The sequence below is a fragment of the Pimephales promelas genome, chromosome 19, assembly GCF_988280905.1.
Source record: "Pimephales promelas chromosome 19, fPimPro1.hap1.1, whole genome shotgun sequence".
In the NCBI taxonomy this organism is placed as follows: Eukaryota; Metazoa; Chordata; class Actinopteri; order Cypriniformes; family Leuciscidae; genus Pimephales; species Pimephales promelas.
Window position 1 is genome coordinate 26855510 of NC_142787.1, and position 13046 is coordinate 26868555.

Sequence of the window (13046 nt, forward strand, 5' to 3'; positions counted from 1 at the left end):
CCTTTACTGTGAAATAATAGGAGTCAGGGGAGGACGTCAAAAGCTTGCAAGGTGGGGCTTGTGTGGAGCTGGATGGTCTGGTCATGAAGGGTGAGTCAGATCACGGTTGCCACTGATAATGAGGAAAAGCAGCTGTGAGAAGAGGTGTTTGCAGCTCTTAAAAGGTGGAGGGCTACAATATTCACTAAAACACTAATGAGAACACATGGTGGCCATTGAAAACCGAGACCTAACCCTATGGCCAAATAAAGAGGAATCTTTTTGAATGTTATTTTGCGATCATCATTATGTGGCCATGGAGACGTTGGCATGTAAACGAGCACCCGGGAGAGAGAGCGCTGATTTATTTTCCATTTTCCTAATCTCGGTCGCTCAACGACTACAAATTAAATCCAAGGTTTCCAAGCAAATGTTAATGGACTGCTTTATCAATTAAGTAGTAATATATATGGCTACATGCGAAACCATGGGCAGCTGACTTGTTGCCTTACTACGCTATCAGGCAATGACTTTTCGGGAAGCGTTTTCACACCTCGGAACATCACAAAACGCATTTCGAACAGACTTCTGAGCCAGCGTAAGGGTTTAATGATCTACAGCCAAATAGAGCTTTGCTGGTGACCAAGTGAATATTACTACAATAGTAATTTCTCACTAGAAATGGCATTAGGAGTTGAAAAAAACTGACAACCAACCACTTTATTTGTTTGCTTAATTGTCACAGAATGGAAAGCACAGGATTGTGGAATATCAAACGTAGTGAAGAATACATCTATGGTGAAAAAAAAATATTGATAATAATAATAATAATAGGTCAGATGAAGGGATCTCATGGACACGAGGCAAACTAACATTGGATTCGGACATGCCTTGAAGCCTTCCTACCTTGAAATGAATCATCGAAGGCAGCATTTTTAAAGGGATACTCCACCGTTTTTTTTATATTAAACCGTTATTCCCTTAACTAAGACAAGTTGATACGTACCTCATACACTTTGATCCCACTTAACTAGCCCAGTTCATTCAATATGGGCCAAGCAGAGAAACGACCAAATACTTCCACGTTTCGCTATTTAAATACAGTAACACGAACATTGTAACTCGACCTACAGTAGGACGGTGACACAAAATAAAACGTTGCGCTTTTCTAAGCATGTAAAATGGATAACTACCACAGCAAGTGCTTGGGAGCACTTCGACTCGGCGCATATTTACAGTATCTATGGACTCGGCGCAGTAATATCATCACTCCAGAGAGTGAGGGGGGGAGAGGACTTTTCACGAGTGATATTACAGCGCCGAGTCGAGTAAGATCATTGCTCGATGAGTAATGTCGAGTTCAGACTGCATGATTTTAGCCACGATTTTGGCTCGCCGACAGGTTTTGAGAAATCGCCGACAAATGCCCGAAATCACAGGCAAATCGGCGCTCGTTCACGCGAGTGACAATCACGCAGTGTGAATGAACAAAGACGCGAACTGAGAGAATCACCGACGAGTCGCCGACGCCCGTGAGATATTTGGCATGCTAAATATCTGGACCTGTCGGCGATTCAAAATCCTGCTGTGTGAAAAGTGTTTTGACTGAAAACTACATCGGCGATCACCGGCAGCCAGTGAGAGAGCAAGATGCAGAGCAGCAGGGAGTTCGGGGAGGAGTTATAGATCACATATCAACATGATATGGCATTGTTTCAACAAAAAAAAGCTTCTTCTCGGTCTATTTGGACACAATAAATGGAAGAAAAATTAGTAGAAATTTGGCAGGAGCACTCGTGTCTGTTTCACCAGCTGTACCACAACCGGGTCGAAAAAAAAAGTCTCACGTGAGAACTCCGGTCTTGCACGTGTGGTGTCGCGCGTTGTTTCCTTTTCATATCTCACGCGTGTTTGTTGTGAAATGTAGTTTGCGTGCAGCGTGCTAGACAGAGTCTGTCGGCGATTTTTCTAAAGTCATGCAGTGTGAAACCTTCTGTCGCCGATCCATCGTCCAGTGTGAACACAGCAGCGACTGAATGCTGGCCAAGATAGTCATGCAGTGTGAAAAGAGCAGCGACCTGACTACTTTGAAAATCGTGCAGTCTGAAAGAGCCATAATGCTCCCAAGCACTTGCTGTGGTATTCCGGCATACAATATAGTTATCCATTTTACACGCTTAGAAAAGCGCAACGTTTTATTTTGGGTCACCGTCCTAGGTTGAGTTACACTGCTAGAGTATTTAAATAGGGAAAACGTGGAGGTGTTTGGTCACTTCTCTGCTTGGCTCATATTGAATGATCTGGGCTAGTTAAGTGTGATCAAAGTGTCTCGCGCGTCAGAGCGATTGAGTGCACGAGCTGAGACGACACAGGAATAACAGTTTGATATGAAAAAACGGTGGAGTATCCCATTAAGTTTTTGGATGTAGCCTATGTCTGTCGGATACCTCAGGTGTGTTACATGCGAGGGGAACATTAGCACACGCTGACAACATTCGCAAACGGAAACTGAAAGCACAACTAAAGCCGGGACAAAAGACGACACAAAACCCTCGGCGCAAATGCTGCTCGATTGCCTGGAGCGAGACAGTAAATCTCTTAATCACACTGTGTTTGTGGGAACTGCTTGCTTGGCTCTGGATATCAGGCCATGCAAAACTGTCAGCCGCCCATAAATCATGAGGGCCGCTTTAACCTTTACAAGTGCTCTCCTCGGCTCCCTCAAATTGGTCACGGCAACAAAGTCCCGGAGAATTGTAATGAATCGAGCATGGCCGTGAGAGCTGACATGGTGACAGCGTTTGGAGCTTCTCAGAATGAGTGTCCTAGGCTACTGCCATGTGGGTTATTAGCATGATCTCAGCCTGTCGGATTGAAAAAGCCAGAGTGGCATGTAATCTGTCTCTATTTAGTGAAGTGATGCTAATCCCTCTCTTGATCTGAATCAGGTCCTCCAGTGTGAACTATATTATCAAATATGATGAGGCATCTCCATCTACCACAACTCGTGAAAGTGTTCACAGCAGCTAAAATATTAAATTAACAGTCTTTTTGATTGGTATTGCAGTAAATCAATAATATACAGCTCTGGAAAAAAATAAGCGACCACTGCAATTTTGTCTTAAATCAGCATCTCTAACATGTGTGGCATCCATTCCATTTCAGTGCCTGTTGTATTACAACACAGGCACAACTCACTCTACAGAATAAGGTGCTGATCACCTGAGCCAAATCTTATTTATGAGCTAAAGTATAAAAAACACTGCTGTGGTCATCACTATCATCTTGCAATAGAGGGAATGCATCGACGTCACTTTCCCGCCGGAACAACCCCCCTCAGCCTGACTGAGTGGCAAAAGATCTGCTGCGTGACTGGATTTAAAAGGGGAAACTGCGAAAATGCGAATAAAATGAAAAATTTTATCAATTTAAACTAAATGTTGGACTCAATATAGTGTTCCTTACAACTTAAAGATCCAGTGATCCATGGATATTGACATGCAGCCAGGAATCGTGTTGCCTAACATTTATGTTTGCCTGATTTCGACACCGGGGAAATAAAAGCAATATAGACCTAAACATAGGCTAAAGCAAATTTGCCTGTGAATGCTTTATATAAATAAAATATAGGTCGGTCTAAATCCGGGTGATCACTTATATCAGTGTTGTATATAGCCTATATATAATCATATCGCCCAGCCCTAAAACTTTATAGTTTTTTTTTTTTTTTTTGGTCAGTGTTTATTAAAAAAAACATCCAATAATGCAGAATATGCAATGATAAATATTTAATTAATGAGTTGTTAATATATATATAACAATACAAAATATATGGTTTCATGTTTCCGAAATATTTCAGTTTAATTCTACAAAGCTTACAAATAGTTTGCCTCTTGTCCAGCTCCTTTCCCCCTTCAACTTCATAGAAGCAAAAATATATTTCCACACGTCAACTTTTAAAGGTGCATTGCGCAACTTTTCATATTAAAAATAGCCGTTTTCTAACCCATACATGCTTAAACAATCGCCTGATGGGCTGAATGAGCCCTTCTTTGATCACTGCGATCGCCTCTATAATCCTGTACAGTGAAATATATAAGAGGGATTCGGGCTCGAATCTGAGACTGGGCGTGACGTCATGGGCGTTCACGCTCGCCTGGCTATGTCTGGCAGGTTCGTGGAGCTATTCGCCGCCGTTCTGCGTATCAGAGATGACAACTCGAGCGACACAACTCTAGTCAGCTTACCACAAAAGTAGATGATGGATTCAAAGGGGCTGTTTACACCTGGTCACTTCATGTGTTTTCTGTGATCGGATAGCTATTCGATCGTGAAAAGACAAGGGTGTAAATGCCCTCCGAAATGCATTCGAGACGGATTTGAATCCGATCGCTCTTGCGAGGACGTGATCTGGGCCGCATTCCAGACGAAACTGGACAAGTGTAAATGCATCTGGTTGTTGAAACCAAGCTATATGTCATGTTATTTTAGTCATATATGACGACGCGCATCACCTCAGATGAGCAGCTGAGCTAAGCCCCTTCATCAAGTCAGCGCCGCAATCTTTTGCAAATCAAAGTGAAAGTAAGTCGCAGACGCTTAACACTACCATCTTCATTAAAAGAAAAGAAATGAAATGATCTTACCAGGCCTGTTGCCGATCTCTCTTATTGCCGTCTTTGCTGATTTTGAAATTAGCCGATGATTAATAAAATCCAGCTCATATCTGTTGCTTTCGGTGACGTGCACTTCATTTAATCTGTATATGGCGCGGAAAGAGACCGGCTTGTAGCTCATTGCAAACCCCAACGCAAACTCCACGTGAGACAGAAAATAAAACTTCAGTCTGTCCAGTGCCAGGCGTCGGAATAAGACGAGAGTCAGCATCGGGAAGCTTTCAACAAACGGAGAGATCTCCGGTCGGCTCTAGGGCTCAAACGGGTCCTATACAAAGTGGTAACTGAACGTGTTTCCATAATAATTCAATCATAAGTGGCTACAGTAAGCACAGGGAGATAGATGGAAACAAAAACCGAAGTTTTCTACTACCCCCGTTTCCCCCTCTCACACACATTAGTGTGTAATTTACTCGAATGACTTTCCTTTCATATATTTTAAATGACTTGCAGAATTATTACTGTATTGCCTCATTATGACTGTAACAAAAGATGTGTGCCGCACAGTGTGCTCCTTAGGTTATGAACAGCTCGTGCAAACGTACGTGTGTGTGTGTGTGTGTGTGTGTGTGTGTGTGTGTTCCTCCATGAACGCGCACAGCTCTGGTTGCAGTTTCGCTTGTCGCCAGAGGGGGCGTAGTTCTGCAAAAACCCAGAGACTTGCGTTTAGCTCCTTTAACAAGGAGGGTGTTTGGATTTTGCGCTCAGCCATCCCCACCACAGACGGGCACTCCACTTCTGCACTTCAGAGTTCCTTCTTTTGCATTCAGTCAATATTACGTTATTAGATGTATATAAAAAAATAAATCGATTTTCCATTTGAAAATCGAAAATCGACATGACATTTGTTAATTGATTCATAATGGTCCACGACTGCATTGCGTTGCCTCTAAGAATCGATTTTTTTCCCCCACCCCTAGCTAGCAGTACATCAAAATTAACTGGAATAAAAAAATAACTATTGACCATGCCAAAAGAGTTGAAAAGGAAAGTTTTGAGTGAGGAAAAGAAGGGTTCAATTCTGGCTTTACTGGCAGAGGGATACAGTGAGCGTCGGGTTGCTTCCATCCTTAATTTCAAAGACGCCGATTCATAACAAGAACAAGGTCAAGCAGCAGACATTGGGGACAACAAAGCTACAGACCGGCAGAGGGTGAAAACGACTTCTCCACTGACCGGGATGACCGCCAACTCATTCGAATGTCACTCAACAACCGTAGGATGACATCAAGTGACCTACAAAAAGAGTGTCAAACGGCAGCTGGGGTGAAGTGCGCGGTGAGGATGGTTAGAACAGGCTCCTAGGGGCAGGTCTGAAGTTGTGCAAAGCTAGAAAAAAGCCCTTCATCAATGAGAAGCAAAGAAGAGCCAGGCTGAGGATTGCAAAAGACCATAAGGATTGGACTGTAAAGGACTGGAGTAAGGTCATTTTTGATGTCCAACACCTGGTCGTCTAATGTTTAGAAGGAGTACACACCACGGTGTCTCGCACACACTGTGAAATTTGGTGGAGGATCGTGATGATCTGGGGGTGCTTTAGCAAGGCTGGAATCCGGCAGATTTGTCTTTGTATATAAATATATACATTTAGCTTTATTTACTTCATGAGCATTCTCCTCAATGACACAGTTTTATACTTGGTAAATAAGTACATTAACTTTTAAACAATTTTTAAGAACGAAAGCCTGGGACAAGTCTACAAGAAAATGTATAGATTTAGGGCACTTTTAAAACAGCATAACCCCTAAAATATGAAGGCAAGGTAAAAACAAAGCAAAAAAATGTAAAACAATTTAAAACAAAAGTAAAAATAAAGTGATATCTGTAAACATACACACACACACACACACACACAGGGGTTGGACAATATAAAGCTTTGATCTCTTACACCATTTGATCAATAAGACAGAAATCACATTTTTTATTTTTTTTAGATAATAACAAATTATTTTTTCTCAATTAATGCAAAATATGAAGTAGTTTTAAGAGAATTTCCTTTAGAATTGTAAGTAAAGGAATTAAGTAAACCTGTACTAACATTTTGTGGATGAAAACCATGAAAACCCTGCATCCCAGAAATACATCTTTGTCTCTGCAGTCTGGTTTTATTTTCCACTATAAGGATTTTGAACATGCAAAGCCACACAGGCACACCAGCAAATGCACTTGAGTGGACAGGGATCTGATTTGGGGTGTCTTTCCTGGGTCTAAAAGCAAATCTGACAAGCTCCAACAAGCTCCTTTTATTAAACAAGGAAAGCAAGTGCAAGCAATATCTAACACACAGATCCTTTCCCCTCAGAGAAGAGAGAGCTAGCATTAATTTTGACCTTGCCGCAAAAATCAGGAGGTGTGTTGACAGATCATATGGACCTTCTGATCACTGAGTGTTCAATGCATGAAAGAAAATAAGTGGGTGAATCGTGAGGGACACCGAGTTGGAAAATTGAGTTTATATATGAATTCTCATCCTCCTGCACAGATTGATCCGCTTGACGCCAAAGACAGATGTGTGTATATATAGATAGATTTCGATATATCGGTATATAGCTGACGTACATACACACACACACACACACACACACACACACACATACATACATATATAGAACTGATATTTATTATATACATAGAACTGATATTTAAACTTCCTGTATTCTAATGCATCCAAAACTAACACCACTGTAAGGTCATTCCTTCTATTGGCCATAGTTAATCTATTAATAATAATTAGAAAATAGCATTTATAGTAATATTATTTCACATAATACACATTTTGTCATTATTTACCCCTGATTCTTGTTAACTACTCACAGACTGGGAAGATTATAAATATAAAAAAAAATTAAAAACATCAAGTGTCAGCCTTTTCCTGCACAGGAAGTTATTATGAGGTTTCAAAAGACCGGGACTGAGTTGCATTGCAAATGGCCATCAAGCAAAATTAACAAGGCAGCTGAAAAGACTCCATATCCTGTTCTAATTGCTTGCTGAATTGTTGCCTTAGTGTGTAAACCATTATTTGGCTCCTTGCGCCCTCTGCCAAGCACAGTAACCTATGGTGCTGATTACTGCACAACCAGCTACTGGCAAAAATACACAAGCCCCAAGCCGGATGAAATGTAGCTAACCTCACTCGCTTGCGTTTTGGCCACAAAAGAAACACAAAACTGCACAATGGCAGCAGATGCCTTTCTGAAAGGGAAATGCAGACATGCTTGCATCCTTGGCACACAAGGCCCGACGTTGAGGGCAACCCAGACTAATTTGTGTTGATAAATAAGAGAGACTCTCAGTCTACATTATTTAATCCAGGGGAGCGGATGGCCTTGTTTTCACAGTGAAAGCTTGCTATGAATGCCTCTGTGAATTGAGTCTCTCACACAGAGTCAAAAAAGACCACAGAAAGGATGGAGTCCAAAACTACATGAAAATGTTTTTTGTCTGATGCAAACTAGACCTATTCAGCACTTTGCTCTTGCTTTTATGGCAATAAAAATCATTAGACTTCATGGGTGGGTGGTATAACCAAAACCGTGACCGTTTGATTAATTGTATATCATGATAACATACTGTATATTAGGAGTAACAAGGTGAAAATCTGTCTCAAGATATCAGCATGTCAGAGATGTTGTCTCTTTTATTGCTTTTGATAATTAATATTCAGAATCTAAAGTTACAAGTTACATTTATAAGTAGCATTGTTCGTCAAGACAACAGCGAAATACAGCAAGTGATGAATTCCACTGCCGAAAATCCATGAATGGAAACGCATTTTTAAACCATTTTCTAGGCAAAACATTAAGACCAGTTAAAAAAAAAAAAAAAATTAAAAATCACAATAAAGCATACTATGATTGTAAAATCACAAACACTGCAATTCAGTTTAATAATATATGTGCTGCTGCACTGTTGTCATTTATAGACATGTATGGCATGGTTATATACGCATTTCAGCAGCATGGTTAATAAACTGCATCCCTGCATGTGCTGAGAGTTTGGGTTGCTTATTGTTCACCAGATTTGTAACGTAATCATCATTTATAAATATCACCAACACAGCAGAATACATCAATATGTTTCAAAAAACATATTGATAAAAGTTAAAAACCCTTACCCTAAAGAAATAAAAGTTTAAACCCTCGCCTTGAGTTCACATTTTTTGTTTACCACGTTCTTGTTCAAGTAATGGGTTAGGGTTAGGGTTAGGGTTAGGGTTAGGGTTAACCCTAACCCTAACCCTAACCCATAAAGTGGCTGTTTCTGTCATAAAGAAGTGGCTAAATATGAATGATCAAGCGAAATTTTGGATTAAATGTTTGGCCAATATTAAAAAAGGTTTTTTATTATACTCTAAAGTGTAACAATCTCAAGCCATTGGCACCCTCTGTATACTTTTGTTATAATAAATGATGTATTTATTATTGCTAATTTTATATTACATATGTATTTTAACAGTGCTGTTTGGTAAAGCCAAATATTTACTTGCTTTTGATAATTTATTTGAATTGATTAATGCCTCATGTTATATGTGTATTATAGTGCAGCAGATTAATGGCATATTTCAAGAGAATCATTCAAATTGGTATAGAAGCATAAAATTTGGCACAGATACTCTCTAAGGGTCACTTTTTGTGGAAAAGTGACCCTTGGAGAGCATTGGCCACCCAAAAATTCAACATGGTGGCCATTTTTTCAAGATGGCTGCTATTTCTGTCAAATGTTGATTATGTCAACCGTTCAAACTACTGTGTGAAAATACTCTATTCTCTCTCAAAAAAAGTTTTTTATTTGAAAACGGTGCTTGTCCACCTTAAAAAGTTTAAGATAGTAACCTTTTTTTTTTTCAAGAACGCCGCCATTTTTCTTGAATCCTTAAATCTTTTTTTTTCCAAATGGTGATGGTATCATGAAATGTAGTACAAATAATCTTCAATGAACACTATCATGGAAAAAGCTGTGCCAAACAAAAATTCAAGATGGTGACCATATTGATTTTTGAGTTCCAAAAGAGTGTTCCTTGAGTATGTCTGCCTAATTTTATGCTTGCATCACCATTTGAACAATTGAAATAATTCATATTCAACAGGAACGATGGCCATCTTTAAAAATGACAGCCATCTTGAATTTTTGAGGGACAAACATTTTTTTCCAATAACATGTTCTTTAGAGAGTTTTTAGTATCAAATATTATGCTTGGATCACTGTTTGAATAATTGATATAATAAGCATTTAATAACAATGGCGGCCATCTTGAAAATTGGCTGGCATATTGAATTTGAGTGACCAATGCCTTTTTCCAAAATAGTGGCCCTTAGAGAGTATCTGTACCAAATTTCAAGCTTCCATACCAAAGATTTTTTCACTAATCTGCTGTACTATTTTAAAGGCTATTGTTCACTTAGGTCTATTTTTATTACCACATAAGTTTGCATTATGTGGCTTTTTGTGATTTTTCCAGTCATATTTCACTATTAAAATTGGTGGTGATTTTTAATTAAAAAAAAACAATAATTGTACCTTGACATACTGACAGTAAGCAAGCAAGCAAGCAACTCAATACATTGGAAGCACCCATCTACGCCAGTTTGCCGAATATATTATTTTGCTTGCTATGCTTGGTGTCAAATTCTTCAAACCCCAACGAGGATGTACCACAGTATAAACGATACAGCAGAATCTCTTACAGCCCTAAGAAAATGTACAAACAACAGTAAAAGCCTGTTTTTGTCATCTGCAGGCATATGAAAGCATCCCTTTAATGAGGAACACTTATGCCTGTGTGCAATTTTGCTTATGTGCCTTTTAAAATGGTAACAGTATTGATTTTAAGAGCTCTCAGCAGGGCTTTGTTTATGCTGTGCATATGGCACAGAAAAGGAGGGTATAACACAGCAACAGACCCAACACTGCAGTTTATGCACTGCTTGTATATTGGACCTTATTAGCATGCCTGATGCAGATGCAAAAAAAAAAAAAAAAAAAAAAAAGATGCACACACTGCTGATATATTGCTTTGGCCTAGATTTCCATTGTGGCGAGGGCAGCCTTAATTGATACTGACAGCCCTCTTAGCTTTGAGGGTGAAAGCCTGCAATATTTCACCTGGGAGGTTTGACAAGGGCATGGCGATGGAGACCACTTCCCACTCACAGTCTGGGAATATTGTTAAATATGAAAAGACATGCGTGTAATTAACCGCCACCGTTTGATGAGTCTCTGCTAATTCTTCAGAGGATTTGTTATATCAATAGTTAACTCGAAATAATAATTACACTGCGACTCTTGATTATCTATGCATTTCTTTAAATATTCAAATACCCCTCTGCGTCTTCCGATGGATAATCCCTGGAGTAAAAGCAAGGATTTAAGGCGTCTGAAAACCAATTGTTCCCTTTAATATTGTCCTTTACCAGTGTCAAATCCAATTTGCTCTTTCAACTTTGAGAAATGATTTATTTTTCTGTGGTTAACGTCTCTCCGTCCTACATATCTCTCTTCTTTTGAAGCGTTAATTTGAAGCGCACTCGCTGGACTTGCTTCTCTCGGTACAGAGCAAAGCGCCGCTCCCTGCCGGCTCCACAGTGGGTAACCTGAGACTGCATTAAATGAAAAGCCAAGCATGAGCTGCCACTGTCTCCGTCCTCGCTGCCTGTTCAATTAGAAGGAGAAATGGGCCAAATATATTTCTGTATGAAGTCATGCAGATTTGGCCTCAGGTTTAACACCATACGACAGACTGTGGATTCTCCAAAGGGCTGAGACATTGCTGAGTGGCCCTAATTAGTCCACATATGTCACCTAGAACAGTTTCTATGGCAAATTGCTCTCCCATGCTCCAACACATGTCCATGTTTTCATCAAATTAGTACAGGAATAATGCTACATATGTATACAGATCGTACACTGCTGGAATAACAACTTCAAACATATTGTCTTCTGCTACGGGGCTATGGAGATAGGCATGAACATTTTGCAGCGAAATACATCAAACCGAAAGCCTCGGATATGACTTGCTGGTGCTTTGTATTGGCTATCGCATAATAATACTGATGTAAAATTAAAGATGTCTCATGGCGATAATGCAGACATGATTTTGTGGATTATTACTTTGGTAGGTAACTAGGTATCATGATTTTTCTTTATACTTCTGAATTTTCTGTATCCATTTTGTTTAGCTACATTTACAGCAATACAAAAGTCTAAAAGAAACATTTGATTTGAATAATGAAGCTGAATTCAGAGTACAAATAATGTGCTAACCTTTTCTTTGTCACATGCTTTCTTTTTTTAGCATTTCAATCCTTTATTTACTGTTAAAATAAATCACATCTCTAAACAGCTGTAAACATGTTATTCCTCTGAACCTGATTTAATGATCTACATCCAGAGATATCTCATTAGATACAAATTCTCAAAGCACTTTAAAAGGCTAATGTGCTGTAATACCAGACCATCTGAAACACACCACTGTAAAAGTCTTTCAGTAGTTCAAGTCAGCATGAAATGAAAATGCACCCAACTCAAATCTATTTTCTAAACGCATGTTATAAATATTATTTCTTTCTCTTTTTTTTTTACCAAGTAATTGTCAAATCAAAATTTCATAATGCATACCGGGCTTAAATCATTTAGTCTGCTTAAAGGTGAAGTATGTAAGATTGTATGTTAAAATACATTCTCTTAAGCCATTCTCTCAAGAGATTTCCATGACGCATGCGCAAGAACTGCGATTTAACTCTACTCCTTGTTCAGTTCTACTGAACTATTCCTACTTCAGACTATTCCTTTTCTTCCTTGTAGGCCTGAGACGAGAGTTCAAGAGATTTCCACGACGCATGCGCGAGAACTGAACAAGGAGTAGAGTTAAATCGCAGTTCTCGCGCATGCGTCGTGGAAATCTCTTGAACTCTCGTCTCAGGCCTACAAGGAAGAAAAGGAATAGTCGAATAAAGTCGTTATTATTTATTTATTCTTTTTCCCGCACAAAAAGTATTCTCGTCGCTTGATAAACATATAGTTGAGCCACTGTAGTCACATGGAATATTTAAACATTTTCTTCAATGACTTTCTGGGCCGTCAATTAATTAATGACTTAAATTTTCATTTTTTTGGTGAACTAACCATAGATATCTATATAAAGGCTAGATGTCTCACGGCGGAGTATTTATCGTCATCATCGGCGGGCATCTTGTCACAGACAGGCTTTCTTGCGGGCTCTGTGGTATCTGATGTAAGAAATACTCTTATCTCGTTGAAATTTTGACGGATTTACAAACGGTTTGGTTTCTTACAAACGTTATTAACGAGGTTATAATTCTGGATGATTATTTATTTATACACTTATTATTCATAAGTATGCAGTATCATAACTACATCTCTGCCGTTTAT

General features: G+C 39.2%; 1 protein-coding gene across 19 annotated transcripts in view; it reads right to left on the bottom strand.

Annotated features, from left to right (window-relative positions):
• nrxn2a (neurexin 2a) overlaps positions 1-13046 on the bottom strand; it is a 368720-nt gene that overhangs the window by 301678 nt on the left and 53996 nt on the right. The gene's annotated exons all lie outside the window — the stretch shown is intronic.